At 38.4% G+C, this 23,570-nt stretch overlaps 3 non-coding genes across 3 annotated transcripts; all 3 read left to right on the top strand.

Moving 5' to 3' along the window:
* Positions 1 to 864: 864 nt before the first annotated feature.
* On the top strand, positions 865 to 969 carry LOC128279827 (small nucleolar RNA R71). Its single transcript, XR_008270020.1, has one exon. It is a non-coding gene; the product is annotated as a small nucleolar RNA R71 (small nucleolar RNA).
* A 6,632-nt stretch (positions 970 to 7,601) lies between these two features.
* Positions 7,602 to 7,708, top strand: LOC128279788 (small nucleolar RNA R71). The gene has a single exon (XR_008269983.1). It is a non-coding gene; the product is annotated as a small nucleolar RNA R71 (small nucleolar RNA).
* Positions 7,709 to 18,409: 10,701 nt separating this feature from the next.
* On the top strand, positions 18,410 to 18,516 carry LOC128279740 (small nucleolar RNA R71). The gene has a single exon (XR_008269936.1). It is a non-coding gene; the product is annotated as a small nucleolar RNA R71 (small nucleolar RNA).
* The last annotated feature ends 5,054 nt before the right edge of the window (positions 18,517 to 23,570 follow it).

The following is a 23,570-nucleotide window of genomic DNA, read 5'->3' as shown; positions in this document are numbered from 1 at the left end:
AAGGTTCATGATTCGTACTTCCCTATTTGGGATTATTATTTTTTACCTCTTCTCGTCCTTTGTTCATCATTTTGTCTTGTTGTAATTCTGGTTCAGGTGCAATGAATCCTTCCTTATTTTGAGTGCTAATTGCATTGAGGTGTTCCCTCGGATTAGGTTCAGTATTACTTGGTAGGCTACCTTGTGGTTGTTCGGAGATTAGTTTGGACAGCTGGCCTATCTGAGTGTTGAGTCCTTGGATCGATGCTTGTTGATTCTTAAGTGTTGTCTCGGTATTTTAGAAACGGGTTTCTGACACCGAGATGAATTTAGAAAGCATCTCTTCAAGGTTTAGTTTTTTCTCCTGTTGATAAGGTGGATAATAAAAACCGTGAGGATTTTGTGGCTTTGGATTTCCTTGACCTCCCTAGGAAAAATTGGGGTGGTTCCTCCAACCTGCATTATAAGTATTACTGTATAGGTTATTTTGAGATCTAAAGTTATTGTTACCCAATAGTTGACTTGTTCCTCTTTGGTTGTGGGATTGAAGGATTGATATTCTGTATGCACACCTCCTCCGCTTGAGTCACACCTCATTACTGGATGTACCTGCGTAGAACCAAGAAACTATCAATCTTTTTATTGAGAAGTTCTACTTGATTAGAGAGCATGGCGACTGAATCGATGTTATAGACATCGGCTATTTTTTTTGGCTTTGTCCTCATAACTTGCCACTGATAGTTGTTCAGTGACATCTCCTCTATGAATTCATAGGCATCTTCCGGAGTTTGATTGTTAATGGTTCTGCCAGCAGTTGCGTTAATCATTTTTCTTGTCGAGGGATTCACACCATTATAGAACATTTGAACTTGCAGCCAAAGCGGTAACCCATGGTGAGGGCACCTTCTTAGTAAGTCTTTGTATCTCTCCTATGCATCGTAAAGTGTTTCTAAATCCATTGCACAAAAGAAGAGATATCATTATGCAATTTAGCCGTTTTAGCTGATGGAAAATATTTTAGTAAAAATTTCTCGGTCATTTGTTCCCAAGTAGTGATAGACCCTCGTGGTAACGAGTTTAACCACTGTTTAGCTTGTTTCTTAGTGAAAAGGGAAATAATCGAAGACGAATAGCATCATCAGAAACACCATTTATTTTGAATGTATCGCAAAATTCAAGAAAATTCGCCAAGTGCGTGTTGGGATCCTCATCCTGCAAACCATCAAACTGAACAAACTACTGTATCATCTGAATTGTCTTAGGTTTTAGTTCGAAATTATTTGCAGCAATAGCAGGTCTAACTATACTAGACTCAGTTCCTCTTAAAGAAGGTTTAGCATAATCATACATAGTACGTGGAGTAGGATTTTGATTAGCTGCGATTGCAGGAGGCAGCTGATCGCTTGGATTTTCGGCCATCTTTTTGGTTGGGGTTTGAGTATCGTCTTCTCGCTCGTTCTTCGTGTAGCATAACCTACGCCTTATTTCTCTTTGATTTTTGCAAAATTGTATGATCGATTTCTTCGTCAAAGAGAAATGGTCCTGATGGGTTTCTTCTAGTCATAAACTATAAAAACCTATCAAGAGCAGAGAAAAAGTAAGTAATAAATAATAAAATAAAATAAAATTGCAAGAAAAATAAATGGCTAAAGTAATAAAAATTTAGTGTTCCTAATATTTCAGTTCTCTGGCAACTGCGCCAAAAACTTGATCGCGTGATTCGTAACAAGCAATAAATATTTATACTGAAGATCAAACCTAGACTAACTATCATCACGACGAAAAGGCAAGCGCACCTATCAAACAATAGTATAGTAATGACAAGACCGGGATATCGTACCCAAGGGAACCAAAAGTACTAGTAATAACTATCTTTTTATTATCTAGCCTAAGAATAAAAGGGTTTGTTTTAATTAACTAATTACGCACAGAGAAAAGAATTGGGGAATTGCTTTTGGGAAAATCGATCGACTTGAGACAATACCTAAGGAAAAATCCACATAGACTGTACTTGTCATTCTGGCTCCAAATCAGACGATTTATTCATTCAACTTGTTCAGTAGAGATCCCTAAGTTTGTTATCGTCCCTATTCAAGACTAATAACGTCTAATCCCTAGATTGAATAATCGATACTTTTCTCTAATTAACGCTCTAGGGTTGCATTAACTCGATCTATGGATCCCTTTATTAGGTTTCACCCTAATCCAGTAAAATCTTGTCACCCTATTTCTAGTCGCGCAATCAACTCCGCTTAATTATGGCAAATGTACTCTTAGACAGGGTCTATTCCTCCTCTGAATAAGAGCGTGTCTTGAATCAGTATCCTGGGATATCAAAGCAAGAATTAAGAATACATAATTAAGAACAAGTTAAATATTTATCATACGATTCAGAAAATAATAACAAGATTCGTCTTAGGTTTCATTCCCATTAGGTATTTAGAGGATTTAGTTCATAACTAAATAAGAAAACATCTCAGAAGAATAAAGAATACAAAACATAAAGAAAACCCAAAACTCTTGAAGGAGAATTGAGGAGAGATCTTCAGTTTTTATGATGAATCTGGCTTTTGAGACGGATCAATCGGCTTCCTTGGGGTAATTCCTTACCCCTCTTCTCCGTCTCCCTTTTTCTCCTCCACTAGTGCGTACTTATAGGCTTTGGAATGCCTAGAAACCCTCAAAAGTGCCCTTTTCTGAATTGGACTTAACTTGGGCTCAGTAGGGACACGACCATGTGACACGACCGTGTGACGTGATTGCCAGGCTGTGTTCGATCCGTTAATTTGCACATGGTCGTGTGGGTCAATGGCCAGGACGTGTGAATCGTGAAAGCCTTGGTCGACACCCTCGAAAGACACGGACGTGTAAGCTACCTGTGTGGCAAGGCTTAGGCCATGTGATCTTCTCGATTTGGTCCGTTTTTCCCTTTTTGGCTCGTTTTTGGCTCCTTTTGACTCTTGGTGCTCTCCTGAGTACAAAACATGAAATTAAAGCATTAGGAGAATCGAATTCAGCAATTCTAATGAGAAATCATCTATAAAATACATTAAATATGGGGTAAAAATATGTATAATTTACGGTTTATCAACATACACCATAGAAAGTAGGCGTCGAGAGTGTTGACAACCTGGTACTAGTGCGTCCCAGCACCGTGAAGGAGAACGATGGATGTGGCAGTTGAGAGTATCTAAGTCATTCTCCTCCTTGAATTCCTCTGTATATATGCCCAGTAAAGTACCGAATTCTGGGACACTGAGCTGGCGGACTAATCCGCCTAGGTGAAATTAGACCGTGTCGGGATCATTGTAGTTCATCATTACGGTCTAAAGATGGAATGTTGAGCATAGTTCCATCGTGATCTGGAGGTATGTTGGCTCGATGATCCCAAAAACAGCTCCTAAGGGTCGGTGGTTAGGAAGGCCCGAATCGCTTCAGCCAACTGAACTTGTTCTACCGCAGCTCAATCGATGCAGCGGCCCGCAATTAAAGGTCAGGCCCGGAGTATTTGGAATAGTTCTTCTTAGGGCCCGATGGGGAACCTCAGGAAAGGGTGACGAACTTTCGCGGTAGGACCCGAAGAAGATGACGTTCCCTTCCTTTTCTTTGAAGTAGGGACAGCGGCCTTTTTACCACGTGAAAATGACATGGTAGGCTAAAAAATGGAGGAATAAGCGTCAGGAATAAAGTTGGAAGCGACGCATGGGCGTGGCGGGGAGGGCGTGTGGACTTGCAGCGGCTCGAGTTAGGGTTTTTGGGTGAAAAAGATAATGAATAGTACAACCTATTTATAGATTTTGGGGCACACGGCCATGAAGCACGCCCGTGTTCCCCAATTTTTGCTCGCGTGACTCGCGAATTTTGAATTTGGGCAGGTCTGAACAATTAGTCAACACCCGTGTTCCTTGAGCATGTGGGTGCACATAGCCATGTCGCATGGCCTGGCTTCGTTCGCTTCTTCCACGCCTGTGTATGTAGGCCTATGCCTGTGTTAGTTTAACAAGTTCAACCATGGTTGCTTGGCACAGGCGTATCGCACGCCCGTGTTGATTTGACAGGTTCGGCCATGAGTTCTAGTCACGGGCATGTCAAACACCCGTGTTGGTTTGGCAGGTTCACTCACAGCCATGTCGCACAGCCGTGACGATTTATCGGAGCCCATGTTGGGTAAATATTTGCCCTGTTTTCACATGGCCCTAAGCACGCCTGTGCGCTTGGCCGTGTCTCTGTGGAAAACCTGTATTCAAGAGCTTCGTTAGTAAGGTAGGTGTTGAAGACTAAATTTTAAAGAAGTTAATACAGTTCGTGCTCGGGTTGCCTCCTGAGAAGTGCTTATTTATAGTCTAAGCTCGACTTACCTCTCCATTGAATGGTCATGGTGGTTCGAAGAGTTTATACTCCTCATTCGTGCTATCAATCTTATCAAAATAAGGTTTTAGACTGGTGTTGTTTACCTTAAAAGTGCCAAACTTGAGATGACTCACCTCGACTGGACCAAATGGGAAAATGCTAAGTACCGTAAGAGGGATTTCTTCATTCGGTGTGGTAGTGACAATGTGAGGATCTGCAGCATCTAATAAGACTTTATCTCCAACCTTAAGTTGATTTGGAAAGGTATTGAGCTCGTTCTGGCGTAGTTTTGGTTTATCGTGTGTTCTCAGTTTATGCGTCTACCATTCATCTAGCTCCTTGACTTGTAACCTTCGATCTTCATGAATAGGTCCTCTACTACTGCTTGAGAATGACTCATGTGCTTCCTTCAAACTCATTTCCTACAAATTAGGTTGTACTATATTGTCAGTTTTAGTAGAATGGTCTAAACAATCACCTTCAATTTTCGATGTGTTGCCAGAATTGCGAGCTTGAAGGATGATTGTTTTGTCTACCATATGGAGTGTGAGCTTACTATGCCAACATCAATAATCGTTTTAGCAGTTGCCAAAAAGGGCCTTCCTAAAATCAAAGGAGTGTTGCTATCCTCCTCTATGTCTAAAACAATGAAGTCAACTGGAAATATAAATTTATCGATTTTAACTAGCACATCTTCAATAATAACCCTAGGAAATCTTATAGTTTTATCCGCTAATTGAATGCTCATCCTAGTCTGTTTGGGTTTCCCAAGACCTAATTGTTTGAACATTTTGTAGGCCATGACGTTAATACTAGCCCCTAAATTAGCTAATGCATTGTTAACATCTAAACTACCAATTAAGCAAAGAATTGTAAAACTCTCTGGATCTTTTAATTTGTTTGGTAGCTTATTTTGCAGAATTGTTGAGCAAACTATGTTTAACTCCACATGCGATGCCTCGTCCAACTTCTGCTTATTTTCTAAATGCTCCTTTAAAAATTTCATTGTGTTTGGCATCTATGATAGAGCTTCAATAAATGGTAAGTTAATGTTAATTTTTTTAAGAGTTTAAGGAATTTACCAAATTGTTCATATGAGCGGTCTTTCCTTGTCGTGTTAGGGTCTGGCACACGACGTTTATATTTGACATTCACTAATTTGTTTATATCATAACCCACCTCACCTTGATCTCTGCTTACCACAATTTCTTGCCTCGGTTCTGGCTCAGGCTCAACGAATTCTTCTTCATCTTGAACATTAATCGCGTTGAGCTGTTCCCTTAGGTTGGGTTCATTATTACTTGGCAAGCTATGATCGCGAGGTTTCATGATAGGTTTTAAATAATTATAATTACTCATCCTTGAACTAACTGTTATCGCGATGTAGGCAAGTATACCTATCGAACAGTAGTTTAGTTTTAGCAAAACCGGATTGTCAAACCCAAAGGAACTAAAAGTACTAGTAATGACTGTCTTTTTATTATCTAGGCTAAGAATAATGGGGTTTTGTTTTAATTAACTAATTATCTAAACTAAAAACGCATAGAGAAAAGAATTGGGGAATTGCTTTTGGGAAAATCGATTGAATGAAGACAAAATGCACCTAGACTTTACTTGTTATTCTGGCTCTGAATCGGACGATTTATTCATTCAACTTGTTCCGTAGAGATCCCTAAGTTATGTTATTATCCCTATTCAAGACTAACAACATCTAATCCCTACATTGAATAACAAAGACTTTTCTCTAATTAACACTCTAGGGTTGTATTAACTCGATCTATGCATCCCCTTATTAGGTTTCACCCTAATCCGGCAAAATCTTGTCACCCTATGTCTAGGCACGCAATCAACTCCGCTTAATTATGACAAATGTACTCTTAGACAGGGTCTATTCCTCCTCTGGATAAGAGCATGTCTTGATACTGGGATATCAAAACAAGAATTAAGAACACATAATTAAGAACAAGTTAAATATTTATCATACGATTCACAAAATAGTAACAAGATTCGTCTTAGGTTTCATTCCCATTAGGTATTTAGGGGTTTAGTTCATAACTAAATAAGAAAACACCTCAGAAGAGTAAATAATACAAAACATAAAGAAAACCCAAAACTCCTGAAGAGAAATTGATGAGAGATCTTCAGTCTTGATGATGAATCCGGCTTCTGAGATGGACCAATCGACTTCTTTGAAGTAATTCCTTACTCCTATTCTTCGCCTCCCTTTTTTTCCTCCTCTAGGGTGTATTTATAGGCTTCAGAATGCCTATGAGCCCTCAAAAGTGGCCTTTTTCGAATTGGACTCAACTTGGGCTCGGCAGGGACACGCCCATGTGCGATTACATTAGGCCATGTTTGATCCTGTTAGAATGGCACGGTCGTGTGGTCTGCCCGTGCGAGGAGGTCTAGGCCGTGTTGATTTTGTACTTTGGCCTATTTCTCATTTCTTTCGCTCTCCTATGCTCTCCTAAGTATAAAACATGAAATTAAAGCATTAAGAGCATCGAATTCACCAATTCTAATGGAAAATCATCCATTAAATGTGTTAAACATGGGGTAAAAATATGTATAAATTACGGTTATCAAGCTACCTTGTGGTCGTTCGGAGATTAGTTTGGACAGCTGGCCTATCTGCGTTTCGAGCCCTTGGATCGACGCTTGTTTGATTTTTAAGTGTTGTCTCGGTGTTCTGGAAACGGGTTTCTGACAACGAGATAAATTTAGACAGCATCTCTTCAAGGTTCGGTTTCTTCTCTTGTTGGTAGAGTGGTTGTTGGTAGCCAGGAGGTGGTCTCTAATTTACTTGACCGCCCCACGAGAAATTGGGATGATTCCTCCAACCTGCATTATAAGTGTTACTATATGGGTTGTTTTGAGATCGAGGATTTTTACCCATGCAATTTACCTGTCCATTATCCATGTTGTGGCCATAAGGTTGGTATTCCAAATTGCTTGAGCCACCTCCACTTGCTTCGCACTGCATTGTTGGGTGAACCTGTGAAGAACTAAGAAAACCATCAATTTTCTTATTCAAGAGTTCTACCTGATTAGAGAGCATGGTGACTGAATCGATATTATAAACATCGGTTGTTTTCACTGGTTTTGTCCTCATGACTTGCCACTGATAGTTATTTAGTGACATCTCCTCAATAAATTCGTAAGCATTTTCAGTTGTTTTATTATTGATGGTTCTGCCAGCAGCTGCATCAACCATTTGTCGAGTCAAAAGATTCAGGCTATTATGGAATGTCTGAACCTGTAGCCAAAGCGGTAACCCATAGTGAAGGCACCTTCTCAAAAGGTCCTTGTATCTCTCCCATGCATCGTAGAGTGTTTCTAAATCCATATGTACAAAAGAAGAGATATCATTACATAATTTAGTCGTTTTAGCTGGCAGAAAATATTTTAGTAAAAATTTTCGGTCATTTGTTCCCAATTAGTAATTGACCCTCGTGGTAACGAGTTCAACCACTGTTTAGCTTTCTTTCTCAATGAAAAGGGAAACAACCGAAGACATATGGCATCATAAGAAATGCCATTGATTTTAAATGAATCGCATAGTTCCAAAAGGTTTGCTAAGTGAGCGTTGGGATCTTCATCCTGCAAACCATCAAACTGAACAAACTGTTGTATCATTTGAATTGTGTTAGGTTTCAGTTCAAAAGTTTTTGCAGCAACAACAGGTCTAACTATGCTTGATTCAGTTCCTGTTAAAGAAGGTTTAGCATAATCATACATAGTACGTGGAGTAGGATTTTGATTAACCGCAATTGCAGGAGGTAGCTGATTGTCTTGGTTTTCAGCCATCTCTTTGGCTGGGGGTTAAGTATCGTCCTCTTGCTCGTTCTCTGTGTATCTTAAGCTTTGCCTTATTTCTCTTTGGTTTTTGTGAACTGTGCGATCGATTTCTTCGTCAAAAAGTAGTGGTTCTGTAACACTCCAAACCCGGCCTAGACGTTATGGCCGAATCCGGTTATAGATTAAAGTGAATGGAAGTTGTGCACTAGGTAGGATGCCCGAAAAGAGGAGGTGAGTCTATTAGACTGCTTAAGTACCAAGCTCTCCACGGATCCACTCCTAGACATACACACAACCATTACCACACTTTAACTGAATGATTGTTCAGGAAAAAACCATTTTGTTTTAAGCCTTTGAAAGCACTTGTTAATTTTTTTAAAACGTTTTCATTACGAAAGCTTTGTCTTGTTTCACGATATTTTGAAATCAGATAATTTCTTTTAAAAATGCGCCCTAGAGCTATTTAATTTCAAAACCTTTTAATCCATATCATGCCTAAGCTAATAATCATACTAAAGTACTTAAAAATAATTAAAGCAGCCTTATTACAACATAAAACCCGAAAATATAAAGGAAATAATCTAGAATAAAAGTGAAGGCATAAACACTTATTTTAAACAGTCCACATGGCCACTCTGAATCCCTCCAGCTCCAAGTCCACCAATCTGAGGCTCACCTGCAAAGATGGGAAAAAGAGGGTGAGTTTGGAAAACTCAGTGTGTAAAATAAACCCAACTAGAGCCTAAATCAGTTCAAGCTTCCTGGGCGTAAGCCCTATTCAGAAATCAGAGTTAATTGGGCCTTAGCCCATATCAATAACAATCTAGGCCATAGCCCTTACAGTATTAGAGTATACTGGGCCTAGCCCATATCAGTATCAATCTTGGTCGTAGCCCTATTACAAGTTGAGATAAATTAGGCCTTGCCCATATTAACACAGTTGGGCCCATTTCAATACAGTTGGCCCATAATAAAACAGTCTCATATGATTAACGCATTATAACCCCATCCAACCCTGCACTTGCCTCCGTCCATCCCTACACTTTGTGCGGGAAATAAATCACCCACGCCATCCCTACACTTACAGTGTTAGCACCGGTTACGACACTAACTATAATCCGCAGTAAAGCTGCTTATATCAGAATATGTGGCACAGCCACCAGAACGGGTTCTTCCTCCATAACAAAACCCAACCCCATGTAGTATGACATGTATGCAGAATAAATATAATTAACAAGGCATGCTTCAGAAAGGCAGTCAGATTATAGCGTAAGAATAATTATTTACCCTCGAGGGGCGTAATCGTAAACTTACCCCTTTAAGGGCATTACGGTAATTCTACCTTACAGAGGTATTTCAGTAATTTTATCAGTCTTTTTAGGGTTTCATGCTCATTACAGTTATTAACGTATTAACAGAAACACTTACCGAATGTTTTTACTGAATTGGGCCTGTTGGCCCATTAAACCCAAATATACCGAAGTGCACGGAATTGCGTACTATGCAATCTTACAGTTGAAGTTACCAAAATTATCAATACAAACAATCCCACGAGTGCTCACACGCTCGCAAGTTCTCGAAATGCCTACTTTTCGGCATTTCGGCTTTTCGGCGTTAGCCGATCCAGTCTACTAGTGGGTGTCGTTTACACACCTAATTTGCGACAAATGCTACCAAAATCTCCCACGATATCCTACAATCGGTCACTGGACATATCAGATCCAAAATATAATGAAAAACATCATAAACTTACTTACCATAATCAGGCATCAATACATATGGCCCTTGAGATCCTACCTTTACAAAAACTAGTGACCAGATCTTGATTTAGTCGTTCCACTTGTCCAAGTCTTCGATCAGCAGCCTCTAGATCACACTAAAACCAAAACAAATCAATTGTTACAACCCTTAGAGCCTTAAGCTCCATTCGACAGCCTCCCTATGCCTTTAGGGATTTCAGCTATTTTAAAACCCGAAATAAAGAATAGATCTGAATACTTACCACAGGTTCTTTCAACCAAAACGATTCCACTTCAGTTTCTACTCAGATCTGATGCAGATCCAGCCCTTAAACACTTGTAGAAATCGAATCTTAGAGATCTAAAGATTCGGCTATATGTCCCTAAAAACTATGGTGTTTTCGGCTTTTGGAACTATGAAGAGGAAGATGATTTGGTATGGTGGTTTTGGCAGTGGTATTGCCGACAGGGTTGAGGTTTAGAGGATGTGAAAATCGACCAAAAGAGATGAAGAAAATAGGAGGATTTTTTGGCTAGAAGAAATCGACACAAGAAACAATTTTTGGGATTTCGGCTTTTATGGCAATCGGCTATATAGGTTTAGAAAAGAATGGGAATAAAAGAAGAGATGAGTAGAATGGTAGGAATTTTTTGGCGAGAGAAGAAAAGAAGGAGAAAAGAAAATAGAAGAAGAGAGAAGAAGAGAAGGAAGAATTCGGCACTCAGGAGATCTGACTTTGCTTTTTTCGGCTTTTTGCGATACTGAGAAGAGAATAGAATGAAAGGGAAGGCTCTCGGTGGCTAACCCTAATTCGAAAAAACAAAAAGAAAATAAAGCTTGCCCTAATGGCCATTCAGACCCACGGCCCAAGCTTCCTAAAGCCCTAACCGAATTTCCACTTAAGCTCTATCACATGCCCGGCACATGCACACATAAAAAAAATAAAAGTAACAATACGCTTACCTTGTGACTTGAACTCTGGCTCCCCCTAAACATCCACACGTCACTCCCCTAACACCTAGGTGGCGCCACATGCCACTTTACCATAGATCTTTTTGTGTCCTATTTTACCACCTCAACTTTAAAAGCCCATATCGCCAGAACCCTCTCTCCCAAAATTAATATTCAGAAATTGCCTCAAATTAAATTTACTCTTGGGCCTTTTTTCCCACACCATAAACCCTTCGTAATTTATTTAATTACTAAACTAAACATACGAAATAATAATAACATCCAAATTATTCGGGCCGTTTTCCACCTGAACCCAGACTCAAGGCCCAATACTTCCAGGCCCAAAAATCGGGGTGTTACAGGTCCTGACGGGTTTCTTCTAGTCATAAACTATAAAAACCTGCCAAGAGAAAGAAAAAGTAAATTAATAAATAATAAAAAATTAAATTAAATTAAATTGCAAGAAAAATAAATGGCTAAAGTAATAAAAATTGAGCGTTCCTAATATCTTAGTTCCCCGGCAACGGTGCCAAAAACTTGATCGCGATTTTCGTGTGATAGGTTTTAAATATTTATAATGAATCGTTCTTGAAACTAACTATTATCACGATTTAAGCAAGTGTACCTATCGAACAGTAGTAAAGTTTTAGCAAGACCAGATTGTCGAACCCAATGGAACTAAAAGTACTAGTAATGACTGTCTTTTTTATTATCTAGCCTAAAACTAAGGGGGTTTTGTTGTAACAAACTAATTATCTAAACTAAGAATTCATAGAAAGTAGAATTGGGAGATTACTTTTGGAAAACGATTGAATTAAGACAATACCTAAGGAAAAATTCACATAGAATTTACTTGTTATTCTGGCTCCGAATCGGACAATTTATTCATTTAACTTGCTCCGTAGAGATCCCTAAGTTATGTTATTATCCCTATTCAAGACTAATAACGTCTAATCCCTAGATTGAATAATTGAGACTTTTCTCTAATTAACACCCTAGGGTTGCATTAACTCAATCTATGAATTCCCTTATTAGGTTTCACCCTAATCCGACAAAATCTTGTCACCCTATCTCTAGGCACGCAATCAACTCCGCTTAATTATTACAAATGTACTCTTAGACAGGGTCTATTTCTCTCTAAATAAGAGCTTATCTTGAATCAGTATCCTGGGATATCAAAATAAGAATTAATAACACATAATTAAGAACAAGTTAAATATTTATCATACAATTCAAAAAATAATAACAAGATTCATCTTAGGTTTCATTCCCCTTAGGTATTTAGGGGATTTAGTTCATAATTAAAAAGGAAAACATCTCAGAAGAATAACGAATACAAAACATAAAGAAAACCCAAAACTCCTGAAGGGAAATTGAGGGGAGATCTTCAGTCTTGATGATGAATCTGACTTCTAAGATGGAACAATCAGATTTCTTCGAGTAATTCCTTCCTCCTTCTCTATGCCCCCCTTCTTCCTCCTCTAGGGTGTATTTATAAGCTTTGGAATGCCTAAGAACCCTCGAAATTAGCCTTTTCCGAATTGGACTCAACTTGGGCCCGGCAGGGACACGCCCGTGTGCGATTACTTCAGGTCGTGCTTGAGCCTGTTTAATAAGCACGGCCGTGTGGTCCACCCATGTGAGTCGTGCTTCGATTCTACCAAATTGACACGACCGTGTGGTCTACCCGTGTGAAGAGGTCTAGGCCTTGTTGAATTCGTAATTTGGCCCATTTTCTTCGTTTTTGGCCTTTTTTCTCGTTGTTTTCGCTATCATATGCTCTACTAAGTATAAAACATGAAATTAAGGCATTAGGAGCATCGAATTCACCAATTCTAAGGAAAAATCATCCATAAAATTGTTAAGCATGGGGTAAAAATATGTATAAATTACGGTTTATCAAATACCCCTACACTTAAGCATTTGCTTGTCCTCAAGCAAAATTCTCAACTCATAATCAAAATAAATCCTTCTCAACCTATAATTCCTATCGATAATATCTCAAAATATCCATAGGTAATCATACATTGAAAATTCAACTGAAAGAACATCAAAGTTTCAATCGTTCCAAGTTGAGAACTTTATCATGAAAATATAGGTGTCTCCCCTCGTCTAAATAATTACCTTTGATTCAAAATGTCACAGAGTTTCACATCCTCACTAAAGATTCACTCAAATCACTCGAGGTGTTTAAGGACAATAAATGAAGCACTCAATAGTCAATAATGAAAAGTCATTACCATAGGCTTGCATGGAAATCACATCTCTACCACTATAAATTGTGATGATACATCAATCAAAAAGTCTTTAGATGGTTGTAATGAGGCTTGGTTAGGGGGTGTGGTCACAAGATGAAAGAAACAATTAGAATCAAGATTGAACTGAAAAATCACTTAACTAGAAAAAGATAATCATCACTTGCGTACAACAGAGCTTCTTCTTAGAATATGGAATTTAAATACTTAAGCTCAAAAACGAAAGATTGCTACTAATGTATACACACAATTTTTTTTTTAAGAACAAGTTAAATAACATAAACTAACTATTAAGAACAAGACATAGCTGAGCAACTATTTCAATTCAAATCTCGACAAAAATAGGGATCAAATTAATTTAGGGGATTTCAACAATAATGGGTTAAGGGTTAATATTAAGGGTAATACAAGAAATGGCTTGTTAGGCTTAATGGGGTTCACTAAGGGTTAATCGTGGAGGTAGGCTTTTCATGGCATGAGTGGGTTAATCCTAAGTGCCTTAATCATTTTGACATATCAAATCAAATGGTGTGGTCTTGACATGCATAATCAAGCAAGTTCTAGAATAACAGTTCAATACTGACGCACTCAAAGAAATAATAAAAGTGAGCATGAAAGAATTAATAGATACTCAAAAGGCTCAAAATCTCACAAAAATTATGGCTTTTTGATGTTTAAAACTTTTGAATTCCAACTCAAAGTAATACCTAAACTTTGGGGAAAACAACCTAAAATTTTAAATTCTTAAAAGTCAACTTATCATGCTTGATTCCCTAATGTCTTAAAGTTTAAACAATCAATGCATAAATGCCTATGTTTTAATTCAGGATGTATCAATCAAAATCATAAATCAATCAAAATTTATCCTAAATATGATATGAGAGCTTTTCAAGAGAACAAGACAGTCATTCAGGGATTTTTCTGATAGTGAAATGAATACCCCCCACACTTAAGATGTACATTGCCCTCAATGTACAAAGATAGATATAAGAATATAAAAATAAGATAGGGAGAGAAGTGAAACTTCCTGAATGATGAACGAGTTTCCTTGAACTGGAGTTTCAGAGAATAATCGACGTGAGGGTAGAGGAAGATACCCCGGCAGTGGTAGAGGTTTATTAGTCCATAAGTCCTGTGCTAAAAGAATATTATATCTAGTGGTAGCTATGGTCATGGACGAGCAGGATATGGCAGTCGTGGAGAACCATTCCCAGTGGAGTTTCGAGTCCCTGAGTAATAGTGAGCTTTAGAGCTTTTTATAGCTGTGATAGCATCAGGAACTCTTTTAGAAAGTATATAAGGAAGAATGACTACTTGGTAAGAAATAACCGGAATTCAAAATTGTTAAATAAAAATTATAAATCTGAATAAAAATAAGATGAAAGAAAAATAAAAATTAGTCTTAAAATAAAATAAAAATAAAAACATAAAATAGTAAATAAAAGTTTATAAACATCTTCATCGCTAGATAGTTCGTGAGGTGGGACTAGCGATGAGATGTGGAGGTGCTGACAAATCTGCTATAGAGTAGTATCAATGTTGTCAAATCGTTGAAAACACTCTTGCTCGAATCGAGTGAGGCACTCATAAATGTCAGCATATGAAGCCGCCGCATGAACTAGACGAAAGAGTGGTGGTGGCTGAGACAGTGGGTCCTCTACTATGGAGGGACATCATCAAGAATGTCCTCGGAGGCCTCCTCCTCGGTAGATTGGGTGAGACGATATTAAAGAGGGTAGGTTCCTTGGCACTTATCGATCATCCTCATGCTAAGCATGCTCGAGATACCTTGTGGAGACATCTGGCCAATGAGGGTGAAGGATGATTCTTGGGCTGCGGTGCTAAGGACCCAAAGTGTCGAGCCAACCGAGTAACATAGGGGCCAATGGAGATGACCCCCTTTCTATGCCGCTCCGTCTGGTGCTGAATGGCGAGGGCAATGAAATAGGCAAGGTCGATGACGTGCCCATGTGACATATGCCATAGAAAGTAGGTGTCGTGAGTGTTTACAACGCTAGTGCTTTCTCGCCTTCCTATAATCGTGTGAGCCAAAATGGCGTGTAGGTACCTTAGTGATGGAGAGAGAGCCGATGCCTTGGAGCGATTAGGATTGTAGGTGGCCCCACCTGGTACTAGTGTGTCCCAGCAAGGTGATGGAGAACAATGGATGTGGCGTTGAGAGAATCTAATTTATTCTCCTCCTTGAATTCTTCTGTATATACGCCCAGTGCAGTATCAAATTCTATGATGCTAAGCTGGCAGACTAATCTGCCTAGGCGAAATTGGACCATGCCGGGATCATCGTAGTTCGTCATTACAGTCTGAAGATGGAATGTTGAGCATAGTTCCATCGTGATCTCGAGGTATGCTGGCTCGATGATCCCAAAGAATAACTCCCAAGGGTCGGTGGTTAGGAGGGCCGAATCGCTTCAACCAATTGAACTTGTTCTACATGACCCGACCAATGCAAAGGGTTCATAATTAAAGGTCGGGCCCGGAATATTTTGAATAGTTCTTCTTTGGGCCCGATGGGGAACCTTGGGAAAGGGTAACAAACTTTCGCAGTAGGACCCGAGGAAGATGATACTCCCTTCCTTTTGTTTGAAGCAGGGACAACGACCTTTTTACCACATGAAGATGACATGGTAGGCTAAAAAATGGAGGAATAAGCGTCAGGAATGAAGTTGGAAGCGGTACACGGGGGTGGCAGGGAGGGCATGTGGACTTGCAGTGTCTAGGGTTAGGGTTTTTGGGTGAAGAAGACAATGAATAGTCCAGCCTATTTATAGATTTTGGGGCACACGGCCATGGAGCACGTCCGTGTTCCCCAATTTTAGCCCGTGTGACTCGCGAATTTTGAATTTGGGCGCGTCTAAACAGTTAGTCCACGCTCATGTTCCTTGGGCGTGTGGGTGCACACGGCCGTGTTGCACGATCGTGCCTGGCTTTGTTCACTTCTCCAACGCCCGTGTATGTAGGCCCACGCCCGTGTTAGTTTAACAGGTTCGACCACGGTTGCTTGGCATGGGCGTGTCGCACGCCCGTAGTGATTTGACAGGTTTAGCCACGGGTTCTAAACACTGGCGTGTCGAACACCCGTGTTGGTTTGGCAGGTTCGCCACACGGCCATCGCGATTTATCGTAGCCCGTGTTGGGTAAATCTTTGCCCTATTTTCACACTGCCCTAAGCACACCCGTGTGCTTGGCTGTGTCTCTGTGGAAAACCTGTATTCAAGAGCTTCGTTAGTAAGGTAGGTGTTGAAGACTAAATTTTAAAGAAGTTAATACAGTTAGTGCTCGGGTTGCCCCCTAGAAGCACTTATTTATAGTCTAAGCTCAACTTACCTCTCCATTGAATGGTCATGGTGGTTCGAGGAGTTTATACTCTTCATTCCTGCTATCATTCTTATAAAAATAAGGTGTTAGACGGGTGTTGTTTACCTTAAAAGGGCCGAACTTGAGATGACTCACCTCGACTGTACCGAATGGGAAAATGCTATGTACCGTAAGAGGGATTTCTTCATTCGGTGTGGTAGTGACAATGTGAGGATCGGATCTACAGCATCTAATAAGACTTTATCTCCAACTTTAGGTTGATTTGGAAAGGTATTGAGCTCGTTCTGTCGTAGTTTTGGTTTATCGTGTGTTATCGTTTATGTGTCCGCTATTCATCTAGCTCCTCGATTTGTAACCTTCGATCTTCATGAATAGGTCCTCTGCTACTGCTTGAGAATGACTCATGTGCTTCCTTTAGACTCATTTCCTACAAAGTAGGTTGTACCATATTGTCAGTTTTAGTAGAATGGTCTAAACAATCACCTTCAATTTTTGATGTGTTGCTAGAATTGCGAACTTGAAGGATGATTGTTTCGTCTCCCACACGGAGTGTGAGCTCACCTGTGCCAACATCAATAACCATTTTAGTAGTTGCCAAAAAGGGTCTTCCTAAAATCAAAGGAGTGTTGCTATCCTCCTCTATGTCTAAAACAATGAAGTCAATGGGAAATATAAATTTATCAATTTTAACTAGCACATCTTCAATAATACCCCTAGGAAATCTTATAGTTTTATCTGCTAATTGAATGCTCATCCTAGTCTGTTTGGGTTTCCCAAGACCTAATTGTTTGAACATTTTGTAGGGCATGACGTTAATACTAGCCCCTAAATTAGCTAATGCATTGTTAACATCTAAACTACCAACTAAATTAGGAATTGTAAAACTCCCTGGATCTTTTAATTTGTTCGGTAGCTTATTTTTCAAAATAGCTGAGCAAACTACGTTTAGCTCCACATGCGATGCCTCATCCAACTTCCGCTTATTTGCTAAAAGCTCCTTTAAAAATTTCATTGCGTTTGGCATCTGTGATAGAGCGTCAATAAACGGTAAGTTAATGTGTAATTTTTTTAAGAGTTTAAGGAATTTACCAAATTGTTCATCTGAGCGGTCATTACTTGTTACGTTAGGGTATGGCATACGAGGTTTATATTCGACATTCACTGATTTCTTTTTATCATAACCGACCTCACCTTGATCTCTGCTTACCACAGTTTCTTGCCTCGGTTCTGGCTTAGGCTCAACGAATTCTTCTTCATCTTGAACATTAATTACGTTGAGCTATTCCCTTGGGTTGGGTTCAGTATTACTTGGCAAGCTATCCTGTGGTTGTTCAGAGATTAGTTTGGAGAGCTGGCCTGTCTGCGTTTCAAGCCCTTGGATCGACGCTTGTTCATTTTTAAGTGCTGTCTCGGTGTTCTGGAAATAAGTTTCTGACACTAAGATAAATTTAGACAACATCTCTTCAAGGTTCAGTTTCTTCTCTTGTTGGTAGGGTGGTTGTTGGTAGCCTAGAGGTGGTCTCTGATTTCCTTGACCACCCCATGAGAAATTGGGATGATTCCTCCAACCTTCATTATAAGTTTTAATATATGGGTTGTTTTGAGATCGAGGATTATTACCCATGTAATTTAGCTGTTCATTATCCATGTTGTGGCCATAAGGTTGGTATTTTGAATTGCTTGAGCCACTTCCACTTGCTTCACACTGCATTACTGGGTGAACCTGTGAAGAACTAAGAAAACCATCAATTTTCTTATTCAAGATTTCTACCTGATTAGAGAGCATGGTAACCGAATCGACGTTATAAACATCGGCTATTTTCGTTGGTTTTTTCCTCATGACTTGCCACTGATAGTTATTCAGTGACATCTCCTCAATAAATTCGTAAGCATTTTCAGCTGTTTTAATGTCGATGGTTCCGCCAGCAGCTGCGTCAACCATTTGTCGAGTCAAAAGATTTAGGCCATTATGGAATGTCTGAACCTGTAGCCAAAGCGGTAACCCATAGTGAGGGCACCTTCTCAAAAGGTCCTTGTATCTCTCCCAGGCATCGTAGAGTGTTTCTAAATCCATCTGCAGAAAAGAAGAGATATCATTACGTAATTTAGCCGTTTTAGCCGGGGGAAAATATTTTAGTAAAAAATTTTCGATCATTTGTTCCCAAATAGTAATTGACCCTCGTGGTAACGAGTTCAACCACTGTTTAGCTTTGTTCCTCAATGAAAAGGGAAACAACCGAAGACGTATGGCATCATCAGAAATGCCATTGATTTTAAATGAATCGCATAGTTCCAAAAGGTTTGCTAAGTGAGCGTTGGGATCTTCATCTTGCAAACCATCAAACTGAACAAACTATTGTATCATTTGAATTGTGTTAGGTTTCAGTTCAAAAGTATTTGCACCTACGGCAGGTCTAACTATGCTTGATTCAGTTCCTGTTAAAGAAGGCTTAGCATAATTGTACATAGTACGTAGAGCAGTATTTTGATTAATAGCAATTGCAGGAGGTAGCTGATTGTCTTGGTTTTCAGCCATCTCTTCGGTTGGGGGTTTAGTATCATCCACTTGCTCGTTCTCTATGTATCTTAAGCTTCGCCTTATTTCTCTTTGGTTTCTGCGAACTGTGCAATCGATTTCTTTGTCAAAAAGTAGTGGTCCTGACGGGTTTCTTCTAGTCATAAACTATAAAAACCTGCCAAGAGAAAGAAAAAGTAAATTAATAAATAATAAAAAATTAAATTAAATTAAATTGCAAGAAAAATAAATGGCTAAAGTAATAAAAATTGAGCGTTCCTAATATCTTAGTTCCCCGGAAACGGCTCCAAAAACTTGATCACGATTTTCGTGTGACAGGTTTTAAATATTTATAATGAATCATTCTTGAAACCAACTATTATCACGATGTAGGCAAGTGTACCTATCGAACAGTAGTATAGTTTTAGCAAGACCGGATTGTCAAACCCAATGGAACTAAAAGTACTAGTAATGACTGTCTTTTTATTATCTAGCCTAAAAATAAGGGGGTTTTGTTTTAACTAACTAATTATCTAAACTAAGAATTCATAGAAAGTAGAATTGGGAGATTACTTTTGGAAAACGATTGAATTAAGACAATACCTAAGGAAAAGTCCACCTAGACTTTACTTGTTATTCTGGCTCCGAATCGGACGATTTATTTATTTAACTTGCTCTATAGAGATCCCTAAGTTATGTTATTATCCCTATTCAAGACTAATAACATCTAATCCCTAGATTGAATAATTGAAACTTTTCTCTAATTAACACTCTAGGGTTGCATTAACTCGATCTATGGATCCCCTTATTAGGTTTTACCCGAATCCGGCAAAATCTTGTCACCCTATCTCTAGGCACGCAATCAACTCCGCTTAATTATGACAAATGTACTCTTAGACAGGGTCTATTCCTCCTATGAATAACAGCTTATCTTGAATCAGTATCCTGGGATATCAAAACAAGAATTAAGAACACATAATTAAGAACAAGTTAAATATTTATCATACAATTCAGAAAATAATAACAAGATTCGTCTTAGGTTTCATTCCCCTTAGGTATTTAGGAGATTTAGTTCATAATTAAAAAGGAAAACATCTCAGAAGAATAACAAATACAAAACATAAAGAAAACCCAAAACTCTTGAAGGGAAATTGAGGGGAGATCTTTAGTCTTGATGATGAATCCGACTTCTGAGATGGAACAATCAGATTTCTTCGAGTAATTCCTTCCTCCTTCTCTATGCCCCCTCTTCTTCCTCCTCTAGGGTGTATTTATAAGCTTTGGAATGCCTAAGAACCCTCGAAATTAGCCTTTTCTGAATTGTACTCAACTTGGGCTCGGCAGGGACATGCCCGTGTGACACGCCTGTGTGCGATTACTTCAGGCCGTGCTTGAGCCTGTTTAATAAGCACGGCCGTGTGGTCCACCCATGTGAGTCGTGCTTTGATTCTACCAAATTGACACGGCCGTGTGGTCTACTCGTGTGAGGAGGTCTAGGCCTTGTTGAATTCGTAATTTGGCCCATTTTCTCTGTTTTTGGCCCGTTTCTCGTTCCTTTCGCTATCCTATGCTCTCCTAAGTATAAAACATGAAATTAAGGCATTAGGAGCATCGAATTCACCAATTCTAAGGAAAAATCATCCATAAAATGTGTTAAGCATAAGGTAAAAATATGTATAAATTACAGTTTATCAGTCTCCCCGTTATAACATATCATATTATTTAACAATTATTTCGGTCCTCTTAATCACATGCACATTATTTATGAGTAATTATAATTTCAACATATAGTTCAACCATACTATATCACAATGGAACACAATTTAAAATAAATAAACCATACTATATCACAATTCAATTAGGCTCATAAACCTATCAAATGATCATTATCAAATTTTTTCATGTATCCATTTATCTTAAGTGTAAATCAATATTCATAAGGTTATCAATATTTCTCAAGTGTAACCTACTCGAATACATTCTTACCGAATGTTCATCACACCCCGAGCTCATTACTCATGAGTTGTTGTACAAACCTGTACCATCTCGTAACATATTTATACATTTTTCATCTCATCATTGATATACTCGTTGAACCACTCGGAATACTAAAGGATACTTGGAAAGTCTTGCACATACATGCCTCATACATAGCCAAATCTACCACATATCTCATAACACATGAAGGCTCATTCTCAAGCTACTCACGGGTCTGCTCACACAAGCTGTCGGTCAGGACGTAACTACACAGGCTACACACACAAGTTGTTAGGTATCCGCAACACATGCTGGACTACCCAGCCACTGGTAGGACGTACAAGACCAGCACTAAGAACCACATAAACATATATCACATATCTCATGAGCTCATAAATCACAGGGTTCCTAGTGACATGTCACTCGTATCCTATTCTATTCCTAAAGTTCAAACGAAATTTTTCACACTTAGCAGAACTTGTCAATTGCATCTATAGAATTAACCATTCATTCCACACATTAGCGAAGAATTTAAAATGTTTAAAATACAAACATAATAATGTATTATTCACATACGAACTTACCTCGATACCAAATGGCAAAAAGGGACCTAACCGTCAATTTCTCATTTTTCCCCCGTTCTAGGTCCGAACCTCATTTTCTTTGATCTATAATATCACATTTAGTCTATTTATTAGTCATATTATTCAATGTGATCCAAAAATCACATTATGGAAAAATTACACTTTTGCCCCTAAAGTTTCATATATTTGCATTTTAGTCCCTAGGCTCGTAAAATGAATTTTTTTTCAATTTCTTTACTACCCATGCATAGCCAAATCATTTTCCTGCTTATATAATCCCACATTTTCAATTAAATCAGATTTTTAACACATACTTCATAACTTTTACAAATAGGTCCTTTTATGCATTTTTACCAAAAATCACTTAGTAAAAGTCGTTTCTCTAACCATAAACATGCATTTTCTAACATTAAACATCAAAATAAACACATATTCATCATGGGTTAAAACTCTAGACTTTAACCATATCTCAAGTTAGTGGTAGAAAAAGATAGATCTTGTTACGAGGATTTCAAAAATGTAAAAATCATTAAAAATAGGGGTAGAACGGACTTACAATTGAGCTTGGAAGCATGAAAAACCCTAGACATGGTTTCTCCATGCATGTTTCGGCCAAGGGGTTGAAGATGGACAAAAATTGGCTTTTAATTTTGTTTTTAATTCATTTTAACTAGTAAAGGACTTAATTTTGTTTTTAATTCATTTTAACAACTAAATGACCAAAATGTCCACCAACTTAACCAATGGTCTAATTACCATATAAGGACCTCCAATTTAAAATTTCATAACAATTGGACACCTCTAACAAGTAGAACTCAACTTTTGCACTTTTTACAATTTAGTCCTTTTGACTAAATTGAGTGCCCAAACGTCAAAATTTTTGAACGAAATTACCACGAAATCATTTCGTGAAATTGTATACCATAAAAATATAATAAAAATAATTTTTTCCTCGTAGGATTTGTGGTCCCAAAATCACTGTTCTGACTAGGCCCAAAATCGGGCTATTACAAAAATAGTAGTGTGGTTCTGTCCTCCCAAACGTTACTTTGGTAGATGGATTTGGGTGAATCATTAACATTTAGGATATTGAAGGAACATATCTCAAAAAGTGAGTCATTTATAAGAGTGAAACTTAGTAAAGTGTTAAGGAATCTTGAAAAAAGAACAAGGGATATCGCCAAAAGGTGTTACATACCAAGTTTGGATAGTTAAGGTGTTGGTTATATTCTAATAAGACGGTTAGAAAAAAAAATGATGAATTTGACCTGAAAATATTCATTTATATATATAGCCATGGATTGTCATACATATTTTCTTACAATTGTAAACCAACTATATTGCAAATAGAATAGAATCTTGATGTGTGTCAAGTTCATATAGGGGTAAATGTTGTATATTTAGATAGACAGAAATTGAAAAAAAAAGGGAGTTTTTCTTCTTCGTTCTTTAGGAAGTATTTCTCTGGTCTAGATCTAAAGCAATCTAAAGTGCTTCCTTCCTTTACCAAAATGGAGGTGCTGATCTAAATTCCCACCTATGAGTGCTTCATGTCAAGGTAAGATCCATGGTCTTCCTTACTATGTTGTAGAAAAAGAGTAAGTCTTAGCAACATAGTAGGGTTAAGGACATACAGCTATAGTAGGGGATATAAGTGTTAGAGATGATAAAAAAAAGTAAGCCTTTCTAGAGAACCTATTAAAGGATAGTCTTTGTGGGAAAACTTTGGAAGGGTAAGCCTTCGTAGTGAACCTCTTAAAAGACAACTTTGTGGCGAGACTTTGAAAGAAAAGCCTTTGTGGTGAGTACTAAATGAAAATGACATTTTTACGGCAATCTCAAGATAAGAAAGCCTATGTGGCTATTTATAAAAAGGAATGCCTTTGTGGCAACATCCAAAAAATGACCTTTGTGACAACCATTTGAAAGAAACGCCTTTGTGGTGGACTCTAAATGGGAAGAAAAGAACCCATGGCAAAATCAAATAAAAAGTTGTATGAAGTCTTTTGAAGGAACAATAAGTATGGCGAACTCTGAAAGAAAAGCTCTGTACGAAGTGTTATGGCTAACTGAGTATAGTAACAT

This window comes from Gossypium arboreum, chromosome 8, assembly GCF_025698485.1.
Source record: "Gossypium arboreum isolate Shixiya-1 chromosome 8, ASM2569848v2, whole genome shotgun sequence".
NCBI classification, from domain to species: Eukaryota; Viridiplantae; Streptophyta; class Magnoliopsida; order Malvales; family Malvaceae; genus Gossypium; species Gossypium arboreum.
The sequence above is the reverse complement of the archived record's forward strand: the minus strand, read 5'-3'. Positions and strand labels throughout refer to the sequence as shown.